General features: G+C 46.8%; 1 protein-coding gene across 1 annotated transcript in view; it reads right to left on the reverse strand.

Moving 5' to 3' along the window:
- The window catches only part of LOC108030789 (putative phosphatidate phosphatase), a 58,564-nt gene that overhangs the window by 36,150 nt on the left and 509 nt on the right, over nucleotides 1-21,905 (reverse strand). The window lies entirely within an intron of this gene.

Raw genomic sequence — 21,905 nt, forward strand, 5'->3', positions numbered from 1 at the left:
AGACCAGGTCGGCTGACTCACTAGCCACATAAAGCGAGCCAACTGCTTTACGACTTTTCCAATGAACATTCGCAACAATCGGCACCTTACCGGCGGCAATCAAAACATTTACGTTCAAAAATGTCTCCCAATAGCTGACCATTAAATGGCTTATTAGATGCCTGCCCAGACAAAGCCGCTTTTGTTCCAATTCGCCCCATTTGAATCGAAACGGTTTTTTAACTCCGAGCCATAAACCCGCAGGGGAGATGGCTCTTATGAGTAATCTCTACGAACAGCCATCGAACAGCCCAATAATGAACTCTTTACATCATCCGTGCTGTTTATTCAATAATAAACATCTGAGCCTTAACACTCGGAGCGTCAATCGGGGATTTGCCAGAGTGACAAAGCCCGTCCGGGGACCGACACTTTTCCGACCGTATGCTAATCTGGCGAGCGGTCTGGGGAAAATCAATCAATGCCCCACGGAGGCATCAAAAGCAGCTCTACTGAGGCGAGAAGTTGTGTAATCTGATAGGGCTTAGCGGCTGCAAAAGAGCTGGAGCTGGGTTCCATTGCGTAAGCAGAAAATAATGGACTCGGGAATGAAAGTGACGGTCGATGAGGTGGGAACTTTCAGGCAAGTAACGGGGCGGAGCTGGCTGTCCTTATTTTCCCGGCCTCTGCATCCTTGGGGTCGCCTTTCCCCATTCTTTCGGTCCAGACCAGTGCCTTGGCATAAGCTCATCAGCAGAGCCACCTGAGTGTGTGGCCGTGTCAGCCATCGTCATCATCGCCGGTCGTATCCATAACGCTTGCTTCGCACTGCAGCTAATGAACACCGCAGACAGTTTTACCTCTCCCCATCCAGCTGCAGCTCCAAATCCATCCGTCTCCCACTCTGGCCGGCCATTTGGCAATTGGATTGTGGTCCAGGCTGCCAGCTCAACTTTATGGTCTCAACTTTGCGACTGCGACAACTGCGCCAGCGAAATGCGAAATGCGAAAAATCCCCAACAACCGACACCTCTATCCGAAGACAGACTGGGACAGGGGTCCGTTGGTCGTCGGAGGCCACGTCCAAAAACAAAAGTCAGCGTATAATGAGATTAAAACTTGAACTTTCGGCAAGCCAGAAAAGTTTCGACAGGCAAAAGCCAGGAGAGTAAGCAGGAGCAGTAGTACCGAAGTCAGGTAAATCATTTTACGCACCCGCAATGAACTTGGGCAACTTTGCCAATATGGCAGTGCCGCCTGAGTTATGGATCGAACGTCGGAAGTATCAGGGGATCTTTTTCGCCCCGCAGCCAGTGGTTTCCTTTCTCATTATCGACATTCGCAAAAAAATGCAAGCAAACTTTCTATTAATGTATTTTCCTTCATCTATACCCTGACGAGGTTCAGGGGTATGCAGATTTGGCACAAACCAAGGTCTTGTCCGAGTAATCCCAGTCGAGAAGTGGAGCCCTCTTTTTGAAAGAGCACTCAGGATTCGGTGGTGCTGCCCGAACGACTCATGTTTTGAATACTTTTTGGCACTATGCCATTAAACAGCTTGAAATGTGTGTTTTGGCTTTTTGACTGCAAAGTTGCAGCAGACGCCATAAATATAAGCCAGCACGCACCCCCACGTCTCGCCAGTCATCGTCCAGTACCGAACTGTACGTATTCGACTGTTTTGGCTCCGGAGCCAGATTGAGTCGTGATATACTGGGTGTAGCGCGGTCATCGGGAGGAGGCGCCAATGAACGTCTAACCAAACGTGGCCAATAAAACGTCGCCTTTGCATTTGTTTTGATTGTTTATTACTGCGGTAAAGCGACTCTCCTCTCGCCGACCTGGAGGAAATGGGGAAGAAGTCAAAAACAAATGGGAAAGCAACGACGCGTTGAGATACAGACATCTATCCCCGGTCTGTGGCCGGGAAATCAAATTTGTAGAAACACGCTTTCGTGTGGGCCCCGATGACCAGCGACCAAGTCTTGACTCCATTCCCTCTTCTTCATGGGCCAATAAACGACCACACCTCGCTTTCTTTGAGATTCGGATTTAGTTGCAAAATAGCAGGACTTAGGGCTTCCTTTGTGGGCTTAGCCCCGAGGACTTGACACAAACTCAGGTCGAAGCTAGCCACTCCTGGACATTAGGTCCCCCGTAAATCCACCCCGTTCCTGCCCTGCCGAGTAAATTCGGGGCTATATGGTGGCCAGTACCCTGAGTCACTATCCCGTTTCACTTGTCAAGCTGTCATTTATGGCGTCAGAAATACCGGCTACATAGACCTCGGAAGCAAGACCCAGATTTCGAGAACAATATTACTTTTGCCCCTGCCACGAAAACTGAATCACAACAACAGCTTAACGTTTGTTATGAAGCGCCATCGGAGCCACAAAAAGCAGTATGTATGTACATATTATGCTAAATTAATGCGGCTGTGTGGGTGGGGGCTATGGGTGTGAATGCATGACTATTCCCGATTTTCCAGGAAAACCAGGCAGCTCCACACGCATTATGTATGCCATGCTGCCGCCTCGATAAATCAGTCAAAACTGTCAAATGCATATAAATTATATGCAAGAGCCAGAGCTCCACTGTGCGGGGAGCACAGTGGACAGCGGGTAGTGGACAGTGGGAGTGTTCCACACCGGGATCAATTCCCCGGCAATCCGCCCTGCCACAGAGGGGAACAAATACCGATGCCGTGCGCTTTTCTCCCAGTGCAATTGGACTCGATTCGCGAATCGCGATTCGTGGATTCCTGTTAGCGTCAGAACAATAACAAGCCACCTTTTGCATAAATGCGCACTCAGATAGGGAATCGGAGACAGGCGGAGAAAGGAAGAGAGCGGCGGGGAGACTCTGGAGGTGCGTGGGTTCTCCACGCGGTGGACGAAGACCCACGTAGGCGGCTGAGACGAGCGAACCTATTAGAACTCGTTGAGTGCCGGGTAGGTGGAGATGGGAGATGGGTGAAGGGAAATGGGAGATGCGAGATGCGAGATGAGCGGACGTTGCCCGTGGTGGAGTTATGTTAATGGGCAATGACTGTTGGGATTCCACATTAGATAGGGTAGTGTGCAGAGCCCGCCACAGCAGAGTTTGCTGTTGTGGACTCTGGTGCTGGGAGGGGACAATGCGAGGAGGTGTGAAAACGTTTACGATTATGCGCTTGGTATTAAACCATCATCGAGGAGGGTTCGGGACGTGTTCCTATTCGGCTTGTACTTATATTGCATTGCTTTCTGCTCCACGGCTTGGGGCACATTGGCACTAAGGCAAAACCACTCGCCATACCACTAAAGGTATCTGCGTATTGACATCTGGAGTGTCGGCTCTTCTCCAGGTCCAGCACCGTGGACTAATTTGCATACGTAACCCGCTGCCCCGCCGTGGGCTGACCTTTCGAGTCGTTTTAATGATGCTGTCTGAGAACGTGGAGATCACCATCTGTCCCTTTCTCCTCATAGATTCATTCTCTACTGATTCCAGGCGATGATATGAAAAACAGGAGATGCTTCTTCTCCATACGCACCGTGAGCTGAGGTACTCTTCCTGAAACTTTTCACCTTGGTTCCTTCTGAAAACTGCTGTGTTCTCTATGCATTCACCTGGAACTTTCTCATGCAACGCATACCCCGAGAAAGTGTACTCAGGGAAACCACAACAAAGCCACCACACAAAGGTTCTTTGACGATGATTTTGTATAATATTGCAGCATGATGCCGCATAAAGTTGTGAATAATAAATCGATAACCTCACGGTGGAGCAGAGGTAATGAGGGGTAAGCCTCTGTATTGTGTGCGTGATTTGTAAGAAACATTATGTAAATTATTGTTTTACAACGGCCGGCATTATATACACTTTTGTTGCAGCAATTAAAGCTGACCAAATATTTACGCAACAATTATGATTTCTATCTTTGGAAGGGGAGTGGGAGGTCAAATCTTTACCGGCTTGAAAAAGCTGTACTTCCGAAAATCTATACTTGTGCTTGGGAAACATCTTTCTCTGATGACAGGGCAGACGGATCCGCCGAACTCAGTAGCGACTGCCAGCAATTGACAGCCACAACAGCTTATGACAAGAGGCGAAAAAGATGCAGCTGGAAAGTGCAGCATGACGCCGGAAAAATGCAAATGAGCCATACGACAGGCGTAGGAGGCGACAGTGAAGTTGCAGGATCGGGAAAAGAAAGTTTGCCTGGTAATTTGTGCCAACTGTCAGCATAATGTAGTCGAACCCGCCGATACCCCGATACCCTGATCCTGCCTTCCCGCCGCCGCGAATCACTCGCAATGAGCAATTAAATATGCGCAGTCGTGTGTGCCACAAAGCCAGAGGAGGATGGTGGCTCTGCCTCGTCACCATCATCCATCCCCAGCCTCATCTTCATCTCCATCATCACAGCGTCCATTGTGATCGGCGCACGAGGCGGACTATGTGGCTTTCTGGCTTTCTTCGATTCGTACTGCTGAAGAAGCTGCATTGGCGACAGGGACAAATGCCTCATGACCCGAATAACAATTGCAGCTCCATCCACGAGGATGACGCTCTATGTAAAAGTCGATTGTGCCTTGGGGAATGTGTTAGGTTCGCATTTGCCGATTGTCTTTTGCTTTCGAGGAAAGCACAGTCTCTGTTCACCCTTGAAGATTCCCACTGTACTAACCCTTTACTTTACTATGTTCTTATATTTGCAGGTAAGTCAGCTGACCCAATCCCCAGGAAAATAGTTCTGGTTTTAAGCTGTAAGTAAAAGGCATAATACAAATTGGCTGTAGACGAAGTGCTTTTTAAAGTTACAAACCTTTAAACTCCGCCGCAGTAGTATAGTCAAAAATCTTTGATTCCGTGTCTTAATTTCAAACCTTTGAGTATCGAATCAAAAACTCGAACTAGATAAAACATATGTTCTACTCTACAAGCACGAACTTAGGCAGAAATTTGTTTCGTTTTTTATAAAAAACTCGAGTATACGAGTTCGCTTGCATTATTTTTATTATTAATTTATTTGCTGAATACTATTCGTTTGTACGGTTGCCGAAATCTTCAGTTTAGGCCACCATGATCGGCTAAGTTCCCTGCCGCTTTCCGGGAACTCCCTCGCATCCCAAACAAGCTGCGTGTGTGATCCTGAGATGGTCACGCTAGTTAGCACAACATCGTTGCTCACTCAAGCGATCTCTGTGGCATTACGATAATGCCTCAAATTAAGCATAACCGGGGGAGGGAGTCCCGGAGGAAAGAAAACCATAATTCTCAAGTGTTTATGCTGCCTTTTCTTAGACCTTAATAACCAGCCCAGTATGCCGCCGCAGACTTCATCTTACTGAGCTCAAATGCCTTTGTCCTCGGCGAACCTCCTTTTTCTCCCTGAACAGCAAGCTTGTGCTTGGGCTGGTATATGAATGGAAAATCCAGGAAAAACTCCTTAGAAACGGGCGATAAAACTTTTCGCACATGCAACTGACGGCGACAAACTTCTTTCGCAATCTCCCCGGCAATGCACAAAATCAAAACATTAATTTATTGCACTTTTTGGCAAAGACAACAACAGTCAGTGGCTGAGTGAAGGGCCGGGAAAGGGGCCTAAGTAGCCAGAGGAAAGTCGCCTCCTGATGGAGAAAAACTCTCCTCACTCGCATAAATCACTTTCTCCAGCGACAAAGAGGGAAAGAGAAAAGTTGGCAGCCCATAGAAAACATTTCAATAGCGATTTCAGTGAGTGAGAGAGCTCCGAAAACGAAGTCGGAGAAAAGTGAATCTGCGTCCGGAAAATCCGAGCGAAGCTGGCGACAAAAATAGTATTGCAGTTGTGTAAATAGTTGTCAGGACGGAGGACTTCCACCCCGTCCCTGGGGTTCCTGCTCCCAAATGTGTACTTAAAACTGCTCGTACGCCACATAAACATAACCCCAAACTGACAAAAGAGAAACACAGAAGGCAAAAAATCTGAAAATTTTCAAGAACACTTATGCATATCCTGGCCGCAATCGAAACGCCGGCCAGACGATGAACACAAACTCTCCCAGACAGCCCGACTCGGCTTCCTTTTCGTCCTGCATCTTGCACACATGTTGTGCGGGAAATTATAATAAAAATCCCTCCCTCCCGATCCTCAGGGCAAATACAGCGACATTCCTCTCCGTCCCTCCAGGGTCTGCCCTCCTCCTTTTTCCTGCTTCGTCTGCTTTTTTAACAAGGTGGTTCCCCGCATGCAATTTTTGGGCCGAGGTCCTGCGGCTCGGCACTTTCACAGTGGTCACATAGCAAGTAAAAAGCTAGGAGAAGGCCCACAGTTATAAGTATCTCAAAATGTTAGCCATACATAAGGCATATCCAACCTATTTTACGAACGTGTTAATAAAATATGTTAGTCCTATTTGTGGAAGTCAAAAGTATAGTGATCAAAGTACAGAGGGAGAGCGAAAACAAATATGATGATTGATCTTCGGATTCAGTTTTCCTTTAAAAAGTTGTCATGACTGTTTCTGTAAGAATTATTTGAGAGTTAAAATCAAAATCTTCTCTCTCCCATTTCTATTTCCATGACTATCACAATATATCCGCCGACATATCTAACGAGCTGGAAATTGTCACAATGTTTTGCCCTTTCTCTCTGTTCCCCAATCTTCATAGAGTCCTGAACTATTCCAGTGCAAAATTACACCGAAATGCGGGTCGTATAAACATGAGTGACTCACATGCATCCCCGGGAACGGCTCCCAGTTTTAGCGGTCCCTGCCTTACAGCACTGCCCCTTTCCTTTTTCAAGACTCTTGCCAGGCTGCTTCAAATCAAAACTAATTTGTTAGTTCTAACAATGCGCCACATAAACAGGAAAAATAAAAACTAATTTACATATGTGGAACCCAATAGGCTGCATCCACACCCCCGATTTTCCTCTTCACAGCATTTTCCGAGCACTGTTGCAATTAACGTTTCAAGTGGCTTCAGGAGAGGAAATTAAATCCGCTCTAATCGATTTCCCCGCTTTCCGAATCCCACCCACTAATGGACCAGATATGCTTCTTGGGGAGTTTTGGAAACGGGTAAATCCATTTGCCAGCTGCATCACTCCAATCCTCATAAGTCCCTTATCAGCGCATTTGGAAATTTCCTCGGCGGCGTCTTCCCTCATCAATAACTGTGTCCCACTTTTGTTTACTTTTCTAGCCGGATTCCCAGCAAAGGCTCTCGAGATTCCGAGATCGGTTAACCCCTTTGGCTACTCAATTATGATTAACGATGCCCGAGGAGGAGGCACTTCCAAAATTAGCTGACAACTGCGACTGTCCCCAGATCTTTCATCTCGTGCTCACCAGTTTTGTACATTACCATTTATCTGAATATTTTTGGTTTGGTTTTTGGTCGATTGTCTGTCTGATGCACGGGCACTTGAGATGGGGAAAAGGGAATGAGGATGGGAGGAGGTCCCCCACATTCTCGTGTCAATTGTTGATTGATTTCCCTGGGCTGACATCTGAAAAACAAAACTTAGCTGAACACTGGAAATGGGTTGAGGTTCGGCGAGCTAGTGTGCAATCGTGTTTTATGGGAGCGCAACACTTATCCGCCATAAATTCATCATAGCAATTCATACTCGTCCTAATCACTCCAGTCGAAGAGATAGTCGCACAGTCTCCCCGGAGTCAGAAATCAATGAACAAGAAGCAGTTCTTGTAATGAGCCGTGACACACGAACTAAAACAGATACTGAGCCCGAAGATTCGAGGAGATAAGTCCCAGGGAGTAATTAAACCATTACCCGTTATGCGTTCTGCGTGGAACCCGCTTCCAAGGGAGGTTTTCGAACCGAAGTTTACAGTTTTTGTGGCTAATGCACTTCACTTATTGAAGATGATAAAGGCTTGGCGATAAAGAAGCCGCCCTCTGGAAGGGGCCTCACGCGTTATTGCGGTCGTGTCTAATTGCGTTTCATGGCTCCGCTTGTCAATCGCGTCTTTGAGCGTCGTTTCATTCCTTCTTCTGACATTCCTCCGGCGCAGCTGAAATTTGAATTTATTCTTTGTCAATTGCTGTGCGAGCTCAACTCTTTTGACAATTTTTGGAAACCCATCAGAATTTTCAATGCGCTGGCCGAGCGATTCCACCTAAGTGAATTTAGAAATGTAATTTTATGGCTTTGTCACGAGCTGTCTGGTCAAAGAAACTTCTATTTGTTCTTTTCCGACGCATTGCGGTTGGTCGATGGCATTAGTGGATGGCCCAAGATCGATAAAACACTCAGCCAACCTAATAATGAATCATAATCCGCACGATTTATGGACTCACCTGATAGCCGGGCTTGTAAATTTCATTACAAAAGCTTTTTGCACATTGTAAATTGGCCTCAACTACGGCAGCTACATGAAAATTAATTTTTTAATGCACTTTTTCAATCCCTTTGCTAAAAAACCCACAGGGACAAACAAACTTGCCTGGGGCAGAAGGTGAGGCAGGGGTAAGTGTAATAAATTTAATTTAATTTACAGAATTGTATTGACTTTGTCCAGCAGAAGAAACAACAAGGCCAACAACAGCAACTGCAAATAGTGCAAGCCACTGACAAAGAACACACAATTTATTACATCTTGTTTGCTTTTTAACAAGTTTATTTCATGTACTCAACAAGGGTATGATATAATTGGGGATGGATAACTCCAAAGTACACACACCCAAAGATAGTACTTTGGAGAGATGCAGTTTGTTTGAATGGATTTCGCCCAGTAACACCAGTCAAATTTTCCGAGCTCCTTAAACATTATAAGCCAGACCTGGCTCCCTTAAGAGTCCCAATGAAATTAGCATAAACTGACATAAATTCTTCCCAAATTGATTCCCCAAGAATGTCCCGAGTAACTAGAGAGGAACAGAAAGTTGAAAAGAAAATGAAATTTCCAAGCAAACATGTAAGTTTCGAAAGAAAACACAATTTATAAATTAGCCAAGCAGGCCCGAGAATACCCGAGCAATCATAAATATTGCACGAGAAGGAAAATCGAGAAAGCAAAAGGATTTCCAAGCAAATTTTCACGCTCCAATGAAAACTAAAGCCCAGCTCTATTCAACTTCCCCACTCCACGGCTGGTCAGCAAAGCCGAAAAAATATATATATTATAGAAAAAACAAAATGGAGTCGAACAAAACAAGGCCCGGCAACGGACCGAGGATAAGCCTGCATAATCAAGTGGTTTTCGATAAATAGAAACAAAAAGGGTAAGCAATCCCTTGCTCCACCGCCAACCCTTTCCAAGGCCAGTTAATCGAATATGTTTGTTAAAAAAGTTTTGAGGCGTAAAAGGGCAAAAGCAACCCCTTCCCAGCCCCAAACCTTCTTATCCCTTGGCCCGGCGAAAATTTAATTTCGACCGCCACCTAGCTGGCCCGTCTGCTCCCATTTCTCCCCAGAACAAATGCCGTGACACGCCGGGAACAGATGGCTTTATGCGACTCTTGCAAGCTTATTGTAAGCTAGAAAAATAGTTTAATAGTATTAAAAAGTTTCCGTTTATAATGGGCCTTAAAAAATAATTCATGAGTATAGGTAAAAAGTATCAGTAAATAATCGAAAGTACCTTACTATACTCTTACTACCAAGCTCCGTTTGAAATAACAATAGTGACCATTTTGCTCTGCTTTTGAGTCCGGTTTCCTCGACACCGACAAGTTTTTAGAATTATGATGCTGACATCAGCCCGATCGTTATGATCCCTTCGAGGTCCCATCTCTAGCTGTTGACACTTTGCACTTCAGTCTCGTTGACCCACATTTCTAGAGGCTCTTCGCCTCAAGTTGCCCTGTGTCGGCTTTTTTAATTTCCTCGACCACTCGACTGGCCCCACTTGCCATTCATTTTAATGCGCTTTTGCTCTAAATTGCATCCTTTCGCCAGGATCTGCCCCACCTGCGTCTGTTGTTGTTGATGTTTCCATGTGCCATATACAATTGTTGCCACATTTCCGGGCCTCTTTTCGCCCGCCCGGAGCCGGCGTCCTTCAGACATTTTAATGATTTTCCGAGTGAGAATTCTTATTCATTTCTGCTCCTGCTTCAATTTTCCTGCTTTAAATTGCTTCTGCCCTCGTTTTATTTGCGTTTTGTTGTTTTCGTAGTTTCCTTGTCCGAAATAGTTGGCCAGGCCTGGAGGCGGATTTGAGGGTGGTTCAATCATGGGTAATATTAAGCGATTTATCAATTAAGACCGAATGGCTCTCTACACCCTTCACTAATTTAACCCTTGAGATGCACGTGCCTGGGCCGCAGAAAAAGGATCGGAATAAAAAAGTTATGGAAATTCCGGGCAACAATGGAGCTCTCAAGCCCCTGACCAGACCCCAACGAAATCAACCACTTGACAATACAAAAGATAATTAAATAAGCAATGAGCGAACTCCATGGACTAAGTGAAAATGAGAAAAAGAAAACAATGCAAATTCAGAAAATCGTATGCCCCTTTTAGGAAGTGAAAGAAAAACCGAGAGTGTAAAGCCTTAAAAATTCATTGAAGGACCTCAAAGAATAAGCAATCAGGGGTGGGCGGGAGCTAGACATTTTCCCGAGGCAGGGAAAATTACGAGCGGGTTCATCAAACTAATTCAGCGTCGATGTAGATTTCCCTCGGAAAAACCTGCGATTGCACGCGCGCTTTAAGAGGTGTTTCAAATGGGGTGGCACTTCAACCCTCCAGCGGGCCCCATTTCCGCTTATCGCTCCGAATGTCACAACTTTACCGCCGCCATGAACATCATCATTATTATAATCATCAGGCTGAGCGCTGTCTGTGCCTGCAATGCGTCGCCCTTGGGCGATAGGTTCTTCTCCACCGATGGCCACCGCGAAACACAAACAAGAGGGAGTGTTACACTCGAAGACCTCGACAATGAGATACCCAGCACTCACCGAGTAAACAAAACCTTTACAAAATCGGGTTGTACTGTGGTGATCCGTTAACAACTTATTTTACTTCTATTCACTTTAAAAAGCTATATATTCGATGAAGGCTATGTACTATCTTTAGAACCGGTAACAATTGATAAACTTGCTAACCGATACCATCGATAACGAGCCAAAACCATCGATATTATATAAATTGTATCGTTACGATGCGCCTTGATGGTCTTACCAACCTAATTGAATTCTCAGACAAGTGTTCTAAGACAGAGTACGCAAGCCAATATAAATTGGGCAGTGATCAAATTTCACTAAGCGACTATATACCTTTGTAGCGACTACGGGGTGCAGAAAGTTGCACCGCTTCCATGACAATGATGACGGCGTCTGTTTCCGCTGCCATTTTTTGCAACTGCTACTGCCGCCGCTGGCCTGAGGCGGTGGTCCCGGGCCTACACTCTAGATACTGTGTGGAATTCAACTGTTTGCTTTTGCTCACAGCAGCAGCCACGCGAACAAGTACAAGTTTGTTAGAGACAAACGTCGCCAGCGCCGCACGTTGTGCAAACTTTTCCACTTCATTGCATGATTGCAATTTTTACGCAAAACAATTTTATTTGTTTAGTTTTTCGCTTTTTTGTTTCTTCTGCTCTTCGGCGACGAATGTTGCACTGCGAAGCAGCATCTGAATTTGAAGATTTCCGAGCACCATGCACAGGAAAACTGGAGGGTTTTCTTTGCAAAGTTATCGATTAATAAGCAATCAAAAAATTACTAGCTCGTGGATGTGAATCGAGATTGTATTTAATTCCTTTGTAAACGATCATATTGCTGTAAGACAAAGGGCATCGACGAAGGGCAAATCGTTATGGGGTGGTTTAGATATTATGCAATAATTGTCGTTTCGAAACCGCAGTTCTCGAAGTCTATACCCTAAGATCAAAGTTTAGTAATCGGAAGCTTCTTAGAAAAAACTCCATACCTGAACCTATATTTAAAGTACGAGTTCCCTTAAAGCTGTATCGTCGAGTATTGAATAATGGCCTGAGCTTAAGTCAGCTGGTATCTAGATCAGGCAAAATAAACTTTTGCAGGCAATCTTGGTCATTAGTATTGAAGGGTTGGCACTGGACTAGTTCCCTGCTTTCATTGGCAATAATCCGTTTTAAGGATCCCCTTCAGAAGCTCTTTGCTCCTTCGCTTCCTCCGCGTCGATTGGCTTGGCTCTCATTGTTTGTTTGGCTGCATCAATTTCCCCTTTTCAAGTTGGCCTTCCCTGCAATCAGTTTCATTTTCACACACAATTTTCTTGGCCATTTTTTGTTCGGCTGGCCGTTTATCTATTTGGACTATCCATCTCTCGTCTCTCTCGCGCTGAAATGCCTTCCTGGCACACCCTCTCAAGCTGCTCGGCCAAAGTGCAAAATGTTGTAAGTTAAATGGAAACAATAATGGGCTTGGGTTGGCCTGGGCCAGGTCCTGAATCTGGAATCCGGGCTCTGGTCTGGGTATGGAGCGCTGGCTTTGGCTTTGGCCAGGACCGGGCTGGGGCTTCACTGCGTTCATCCTGCGGAGCTCTTGAGCCGGGCGAAACCGCACTGGCGTTCGCCATTCGCTTTGTGCACTTCCTCTTGATTTCGATTATTGTCTTGCACTTTTCACTCTTCATTCGGCCAGCTTTGCTCCTGCCAATCCTGTCTTAGTGGCCCCGTCTCCGTATCCGTCTCCTTGACAGACGAATTTCTTCGCCGGCACTCGGTAATCGCACTCACCTGGCCACTCAGGCTTCCCCCCCAGGCTGCCAGCGGGAATGTTTTAATTAAATCCATTCCAGCGCCGGCAAAGTTTCGCCAAGCGGGCAGCGCTAAAAAGTAGGCTCAGCAATTGTAGGCCAGCCGAACAGGACCCAAAGACATGAGCCCCAACCCAACCGCCCATAACAAAGCCAACCGCAGCAGCAACAACATCAGCTGCCGGGCTAAAAAGCAGGCCAGCCACTGCAGCAAAGAAATAGTTGGCCAGAACTATTTACCAGGCCGCCATTTTCGTATGCAGCGGCAGCGTCGTGGCAAGTTGTGCCATAATTTCATGCCACAGCAGAGAAACTTGTGCGGTCCTCGCCTCGCAAACTGCCAGCCACGCCTAATAATAAGAAATTAGAACTTACGACAGCCACTAAGACTGTCCGCAGCAGCAGCGACAGCCGAGGAGCAGCGGAGGACCAGCCAGGACTATAATCGTCTTGTACTTGGCTGGGTAAGGAACTTTAAGCTAGCCGCAAAATGTCCTGCCAAGTGGGGATAAAGCCGGAAGGAACGGGAGTGGGCGGTGGGCGGTGGGCGGTGGCTTGGTGGAGGACGTTAGGATGGGCGGTGCGAATGGAATCGAGAGTCTGTTGGGTCCCGCACCTTGCCAAGAGCTTTTGCAGAACAGGAACCTAACGGGGTCTGGACCTGAGCATGCTGGAAAATACGTCGAAAACATGAGCGTCAGATTGAGATCCAGAGGTCATTCGAAGGATAATCGATTCTGAAGAGTTATTTGTCATTTTGAACACTACACTTAAGTTATTGATACGAATATTTAATTTATAGTATGAGTAATATTAAAATTATTGTTTCTCATCGAAATTAAATCTGAGGACTTTGAAAACTTAAATTGCCAGAATGCAATTTTTATTTGTGTGTTAATTTCCAACCTCAACTAGTGCTTTTCCGGTTTCCCCATACTCAGGGCAGAGTATCCTCAGTTTTGCTCGGCTTGTTGTCCTTGCAACTGGGGCTCTAACGTGCACCACCCCGCCCCCTCCGCACCAGGTCCTCCATGGGCTATTCCCGCGGCGACATCCTCGTCGCTTCTCAGATGCTGTGAAGTGAGCGCAACGCATTATTTAGGATTTACCTTTATGTTGTTGTCAGCGTGGTTGTTGCTGCTGTCGCCGATGTGGCTCCTGCTGCTGCTGCTCCTGCTGTTGGTTCCTTTTCCCGCACTGCAATCGAGGCTGAGTCGGGACCCCCACTCCCAGGACCTCCCCACGAAGTGGGTCGTTTATAAAGGTGGAGCCGGCCCACTATGCGACTTGTCTTTGTTGTTCCTGCTGGGGATGTTGCCGTTGTCGTCGTGCTCATGATGCTGGGTGATGAGAAAATGCGAGGCTCGTGTGACATTTTCATTATCGTTGTGGGATATGCGCTTTTCTGTGGCCAGCCTTCGACCTGCGCCACGCCCCCTGCCCCTTCCCCGCTTGGGGGCTTGTGACAACAGGAGCAGCAGATAAGGTTACAAAATTATTAGTTGGGATTTACAATGCTCCGGTTTTAGTGGCCGGTGTGTGGCTGTGCAGCGCAGTGTTCGAGTGGGTGGTTTTCTGATAGCTGGCTTGGGCTGACGGAAAGTACTTACTGAGCTGAGAAGGAACCTCAGACTTTCGCGGCTCCATCGATTACCCATTTCAGCTCCCAACTACCCTGGCCAATTCAATAACCGTAAAGACCGTCAGCTGCTCGGGGTTTCCTCGCCAAATTGCCATCAATTTGCTATCTCCGCTCTCTAGCCAAGTGCAATACTTTCCACCAACGACTCGGAAACTTATAAGCTCAAAGATTAACACAATTTCGACAAATAATGAGAGCGTAATGAAAGCCGAGGCGGTCGGGGCTGCCGCTAAGGAAGTGAACGGAGCCAAATAGATGAATAAGCCAAAGACCGAGGAGCAAGACGGCGATATTTTCCTTTATCATCATATAAATTCCATTTCAGCCTGATAAAGAGCGCTGAAGAAGGGGCCGCGCGGATGGTGGGGTGAGAAATGCAAGCAGGAATTTGAAAATTTTCAATTACGCGTGCAATGAAAATTACGAAAACCCACAAAAGTCATTTTTCTTGATCGATTTTTTCTCCGCCGCCTCTTCTTTCGCTCGCCCGCAACCCATGGGGTTGCCCTCAAAGAATCGGAGGCCAACAATGCCAGGACAGCGCCGGGCGGAGCAGAGTCCTTGCCACATCCCCACAAAGGTGAAATGGCGCTAAAGCTGAGGTCCTGCGCGGGGGAATTGGTGCTGGGCCGCCGAACACCGAGTAGCAAGCGCAGGGCGTAGGATGAAAAGTTGCCTCCTGCACAGGGCTGCGAAAAGTAGAAAAAGCAATTTCGAAATCCCAAAGAAATTGCAAAATTCCATGCGGCAACGACAACGGCGGAGGTTCAGTTCAGTTCAGCTCGGATTGGTTCGGTTCGGTCTGTTCTGTTCTGTTTGCCGGGCTCCGTGCGGCGACAAAGGATGTGCCCAGGACATATCCACAGCCTTGTGGCGACAGCTGATAGCGAAAGCCCGGTGCACCTGCAATCGCGCCCAGCCCCAGCCCCGCCCCGTCCATTCTTCCCGCCTCAATCTGCCGTCGCTCACATAAGTAAGGTTAACTAAGCAGCGAGCACAAGGGTTAACATGCTCCGATGCTGCGCTAGACCACACTGTCCCCCAATGCCACCCCAAGAGCTGGGAGGCTGGAGGCGTGCCACAGTGGAACCATAAAATTGGTTTGAGGGTTATGCTCAAAAAATAGGTATGGCACGGGAAATACTTTGTTCCAGCTGTATATTGAACTACCAAACTTTGTTCAAATTTGTCAATTAAAATCATAATTTCTCCGGTTTGAAAGTACTATGTATTATTTAACATCAAAACAAGGAATATGGAATTTATTCTCCTGCAACTCAAAATCCACATTGAAATTATGATTTTAGGGATAAATTAGTTTATATACTTCAAATTAAGGTCACTGAGACCTTTAAAACGTGACTCATTTTCGCCCTTCGAGCCACTGTTCCTCCCCAGATGGCCCCTCCCTGGCCCTTCCCTGCGCCTTTGTTTGTGTTGACATTTGCCAGCTTGGCTTTGGACTCTCCGCGGATCCAGCAGCGTCTGCAGCGCCTGCACCGCCGCACTTCACTAGCTGCTGGCTGGGAACCCTACTTCATCCCGGAGCTCGCTCTTGTGTGTTCGAGGCTTATGTCACCTGCCGGGGAGGAGTGCCGCGAGCTGCCTTCCTCCTTCTTTATTCTGCTGCCTGACATAATATTTTCATTTTTCTCGGCGATGCTGAAAACACTTTTCATTATTTGGTTTTTCCCTTTTTCATATTTCACATTTTTGTTCGAGGGGTGACTCCGGAGAGCAGCTTTCGCTGATGAGATTGTTGCTGTTGTCTTAAGGTGACTTTGCTGCAAGCTGCAACTGAGATGTGTGCAGGAAGCCACCTTAGAGATTATCTTAGTTTATGATAGCGTAACAGATACTGCGGGGATCAGTGGGAGATGAGTCAGCTGCATTCGTTTACGAAATGGAAGCTCCACCTTGCCAAGGTGAGATCTTTATTTAGACCTCCTTACGGCAGTTCCTCGGAACTTCTGGCCCAATGTAAACACTCTGAAGACAAAATAGCCACAAAAGTGGCATTTGTTGCTCGCCAATTCAAAGTACACAGGGGCCGTGAATGAAATCTGCGTCAGTCGATTGCTCACAAAACAAGTTCTTTAAATACATTCGACAATGAGTCTCCACTGACCGCTTTCGATTTCAAGATCCATGTGTAGAACGTTATGACTTAGTTTAATTTCCGAGCAAATGAATTGCTTTCCAGAAGTGCCAGTGAATTGGCCGATGTGAGCGCAGCAATCCACATGGGAGAGGCCACGTAGGAGGAGAGGCCTGGAATGCCACAGAAAACTGGACTTGCAGCGGCCTCCCCCGGAGTCCCCCCAGAAGCCGCCATAAGGGGCACAGCCCGTTCTTCTCTGCCCCACTCCGTGGCAGCCACAGAACTGGCTGCGATTAAATCTTTCAACGCCCGGCAACTGAGTCACTGGACTTACCGCTGCTGCAGCTGCCCAGAGAAGCCCGAACAGAAAAACAAGAACGGGAACCGCAACAGCAAGAGTTCATATTCAAATTTGTAGAACGTGCAATGGATTCGAAAATGAAAATGAGTAAACACGCGAAACAGAGCCGAGACAAACCCGGAATATATGCATGGGGCAGGCAATTGTTTTTATTTCTTCTGGCGTAGGGGTCAATCGCAACGTTGTCAGCTTAGTCATAATTCCGCTGGAACAATGGAACCGTTTCTTGTTCGTACAGAGGAACTGTAGGCTAACCCGCCATCGAAATTGATAACCTATCCCCTAGGGAAGAATGTGGGATGGGGATCGGCGGGACTTAGGCTGGCGACAACTTCTCCTTGGCTAGCTGTAGAGATAACCTTTGCAGTGCCTTCTCTGCTCGCTGATTGTGCACCGACTCATATTTGAGTCTGGTCAACTCTGTAGAGAAACCCCGCATTCCTCGCCCAGCCCAAGCTTTTCCTCCTTCCTCACTTTCCACTTCCCACTGAACTTTATGATTTTTTGAGATCAGCCCTGCTTCTTAAGTGATCGTTAAGTTTCCGATGACGCCGGGGAAGTGCATTCGATTTTACGAGGGGCATTCCACTTATGATAATTTCCATTTAAATATTATTTTAGCTATAACGAACTGTTTAGTGACCTGCAGATCCCCGTGGTTTCGGCCACTATGACTTTAAGGTCCCCCTGCTGACCACACACAAATGGTTGTTGGCGTCATTTATGGCTGGGTTCCTGGTCCTCGGTCATCGCTTGTAATCATTCAATTCCACATCGACCGCTTTCCTATGTGCATATGGAGCACGGCGCGGGAAAACCGGAGCAGTCGCCATCGAAGGCGTTTTCCACTGGCCATTTATTTGCATTGCAAATGCAGCGCATCGCTGCGCCGCAAATAAGGCAAATTTCCAAATGGACAAACTCGTAAATTTCGCCATACGCGGGCCGAACAATGGAGGCGAACAATTGATATACCAATTACCCAACGATACCCAAAACCAGCCGGCGACCGAAGGAAACGCCAACACACGCAGCTGCCCACGAGTGCCCACCTCCGCCTCCTGGTCCTCGTCCACCCACCCGAAGCAGCGCCAATCGCGCGGATCAAATCTCTGTTAGGAAATTAGCAACATTAGAAGGTACCCTCGAAAACCACAAGCCTTGGGGATCGGCCAGCGGGCCACGCAAGGGTCAAGTCGAGTGTGAAGCATTTACCCGATCACAGTCCGCTGCAGGAAATCGAAGCTGTGCTTGAGAGTTGTGGGGAACTCTTATTTGGCCATACAAAATTATCTTCCGATGGTCTGGTTTTTATAGGGGTTTGAATAACGCCAGCCACTTTATTGATTCTAATAATTTATAACTATTTTTATCTTTTTTCTACTTCATTAAATACATCTGTTCACTGGGGATAGCTACTTCATTGATTTTTAATAATTAAGAAACATTTTAAACTTATTTCCAGTTTGTTTTATACATCTGTTCACTTGTTCTCATACCGAATTGGGAATAAGTTTTAATAAGCAACTTTTCATCACCCAACAAAATATTTGACATGCATTTTAGATCTGAGCTTTTAGCTATTAATTTTTAAAAACAATTCGCCGCATTCGGAAATTATGTTTTCCCTCTCAAAACCAATATAAGAGTACATCATTTGTCTAATTTAGGAAACTTTTACAATTACCTGAATCTTGTAACATGCAAGTATTTCGAATTTCTCTATAAGATTATAATATTTTTTCCTTAATACGATCTCTAAGTGTGCACCTTTAAGTCAAATCTAAGCAATTTAAGAAGGTTACCTGTTGTATAAGTGTTTTGTACTTTAAATAGTGTTAACTGACTTGTGGTCTTACTACATTATGTATGCGAATTCCAAAAAGAGAGAATTACATTGGAGTATCTAAGACAAATTTGAACGTTTAGAGGAATTATAAACTAAAGAACTGGCCTCGCACATAACGAAAAATATGCTGAGTAGTGTTTTTGGCCAAATAAATAAATGTTATTGACCAGTTAGAGCCAGCCAGTCCAGGCGGCTGGCCAAATGCCAAGCAACTTGTGGTCGTCGTCATGGGCCAATCTCCGAGCGATCTCGGATGCAGTTGCAGTCGCAAGTTGGCAGTTGGCAGCGCCTCTCCCCCGCTGCGCATGCGCGTTTAGTGAGTCGTGGAGAAGGATGGGAGGGGGATAACGATTTCATTGCCGCGATATGGGCAGTCGGGGTCGCCCGTCCCCGTCCGCTGTCCAGTGTCCACCCGGATCCGCTGTTTCGGCTCCCCTCATCAGCGGCTCGCGTAATGAGCCATTATTGCTTTAGATGCGGCCTTTATTGCCTTAGCCAAAGTCGGCGGCGCGTCTTGGCCGCAGCTGCGGCAGAATCTGCTGGCATTTTGGCCATATTTGTCGCCCGAGTGGCATTCGGGGCTGGATGCAGTTAGTGGCCAAACTTAGGCTCGGGTTTCCTGCCCCCGGTGCGTGCGGCAAGCATTAATTGGCATATGGCTCGAACATGACGGCCGTAATAACTGTTTATGGCCAGCCGTCTTGGCCGGGTTACTCAACTCTGCCCGTCGCAGGTCCCCGGGGAAGGGCGCTCCAGCCCGCGAGTTGGGATGATGGATAGGCGTTGACTTGGGCTTTGGCTAGAACTAAGATGGCCTGGCATATTCAATATGAGCTCATGGATCTTCCCCTTTCTCTCTTTCCAGGTGAGTCTGACGAAGAATCCCAAACTTGGGCTGCTTCCTGTGCCGGCGAAGAGTCATGGTGTTCGAACTGCTAATTTATGTTTACATGGTGGAAGGTCGAAGATGGTTTACGAGGCACTTATAGCCGAAGCAACCAAATTGTTTATGGTTCCTGGTGCAAATCAGCATTTGATTTTCCTATTCGTTTCTATTTCTGTGATTATCGCGCAATAGCCACACTGCACCACAGCAAACAATGAGTGGCTGTAAAATAAATTGTATAGCAACAGTCGGAGGCGCGCTATCTGCAGTTAGATGGGTTTTCAGTGGGGGAGTTAGGAACCAGCGGACCCCGAGCTCTGTTCCCAGTTGCACTTCCCTCGACCTAATCAGCTAAGCTTTGTTTTTTCCCTCCGAGCTCACACGAGAGTTATGTATATTGAATTTGAGCCGATAAAATCAATTGGGCAGCGGGGTGGAGAGTCGCTGGCGGCAATTAAAGCCGGGCCAGGCATTTGTCAACAGATTGCGGGCCAGAAAACGGGAACGGCGACCCAAAAAGCTGACCCAAGATGCTGTGGTTGCTGTTGGCCTGGTCGCGGGTCCCAGGCAAACAAATGATATTTATCGATATCGGTCGGCGAGCCATTGTCTTTGCCTTTGTCTCCGTATTCGCTCTCAAGGGTCGCCGACGGAGTCGAAGTTGCTTGTTAGCCGAAATGCGTCAAATGACAAATGATTTAAAATGTATTATCGCTGGGCCGCTCTGTTGCTGGGCCAGACTCCGGATTTGTACACACTCATTGTGTTTGGATCCAGTTGGCCAGCGAAAGTGAAAATCTGTTTTTCGGCGGCGATTTTGTCAAATGCCAAGTGTGTTTCGGCTTTGTAGTGGGCTCAATGAGATTATTAATCACAGAAACTGCTGCCAAAAGGATTGGGGCGGATTCCCATTCGAACCGCTTTCCCAATCTTCACTGAAACCGATTTAGGTGCCCCTTATAATTGGCCAAAATAACGCTGATCAACTTGCTCTTTTGCTTTCGCTGGACTTAAATTACCCGAGCTGCGTAAACATAAAAGAAATTATAATCATTTACAATTCGTTGACTTTGGCAATGCGCAAATTTGCCATTTTGGAGTGTACTTGCTGGCCAAACAATAACAACAACGGCAACCAGGCCGAAAGCAAATAAACAGCCGCCTACTCGCACACACATTAAACTATCAAAATAAACAGCTATGCGTTTGGGGGTGTTGGGGAACGGTGCAAAGGGGGCGTGACACTCACATCGAACTCGCATATTAATCAAGCGCATAATTTTGCCGCAGCCCCCGTCCTTCTGGCCAAAACGAGTCCGAACAACGCGAATAACGAGCGATAAAAACTTGGCAAATATAAAATGCAAACAACATTCAAACCGCCGGTGGGCGGTGGGCGGTGAGCGGGTGTTGGATGGCCCTTCCAACAGGACGGTGTGTGGCTGTAATGGCTGTTAGTCATCGGCATTCGACAGCAGTTGTAGTTCTCGTTGTAGTTGTAGCTGCCTTGTTGCCGGTTAACCGATGAAAGCCATTTTGGATGAGCAGTCCCAAAAATTGGTGCGGCAGCGATTGGAGGTGCGGCCGTGAGCCGAGCGATGGTATTGGGAACGTGAGTGAACCGGTGGAATAAGTGGATTGCTATACTTTCATTACCAAAAGCCTCGTAAATCAAACTAGTTTAATGGGGAATGTATAGCATTTTGCCTGATGCCAGAGAGGGGTAATATCTAGTCTTCAAAGGATAATATCCATAAAAGAATACACAGATTCATTGTCTGCTTTACCGGCTCTGTTTTATATAAAGAGTTAGATTATGATAACCATAACAATAATACCGCTTCCGTTTCCTTAACTAAAGCTAGTTGTCACAAACAAGAAAGCATACTTTTTCCCTTCCGGTCACGCCGCCATCTCGAGTGCCCACGAAAGCACACTAATACACCAAACAGTATTTGCATTTTGGCTGCTGCTGTTTATTTTCGAGTTGATTTTGAAGTGAACAGTTTGCTTAATGCACGCTGTCGGGCCGGAACGCAAGGCAAATGCAGAATTACGCATACGCAGCGTTGCCAAAGTTTGCGGCTCGCCGCAGCGCCCTGGTCCAGTGACACGCCCCTCCCGGCCCTGTCCAATAAATTCAATAAATGCCGGCTCACACACACAGGCCCTAGCCCCTCCCACCCCTCGGTGGGCCACTGCGGAACCGAGCTCTTCAGCGCTAAATTGGAAGCACTTTAGATTCACATTCAATTAATTAATTTAAGCAAATTGTTTGCTTCAAATTAATTGAATTTGCATTTAATTTGCGCTCACGAGGGAAGCCGCCCACAAACAACAGCACCAACAACAGTGGCCGGTTTGTCCTCCTGTTTGTCAGTTTGTCAGTGTGCCAGCCT

The sequence above is a fragment of the Drosophila biarmipes genome, chromosome 3L, assembly GCF_025231255.1.
Source record: "Drosophila biarmipes strain raj3 chromosome 3L, RU_DBia_V1.1, whole genome shotgun sequence".
Taxonomy (NCBI): domain Eukaryota; kingdom Metazoa; phylum Arthropoda; class Insecta; order Diptera; family Drosophilidae; genus Drosophila; species Drosophila biarmipes.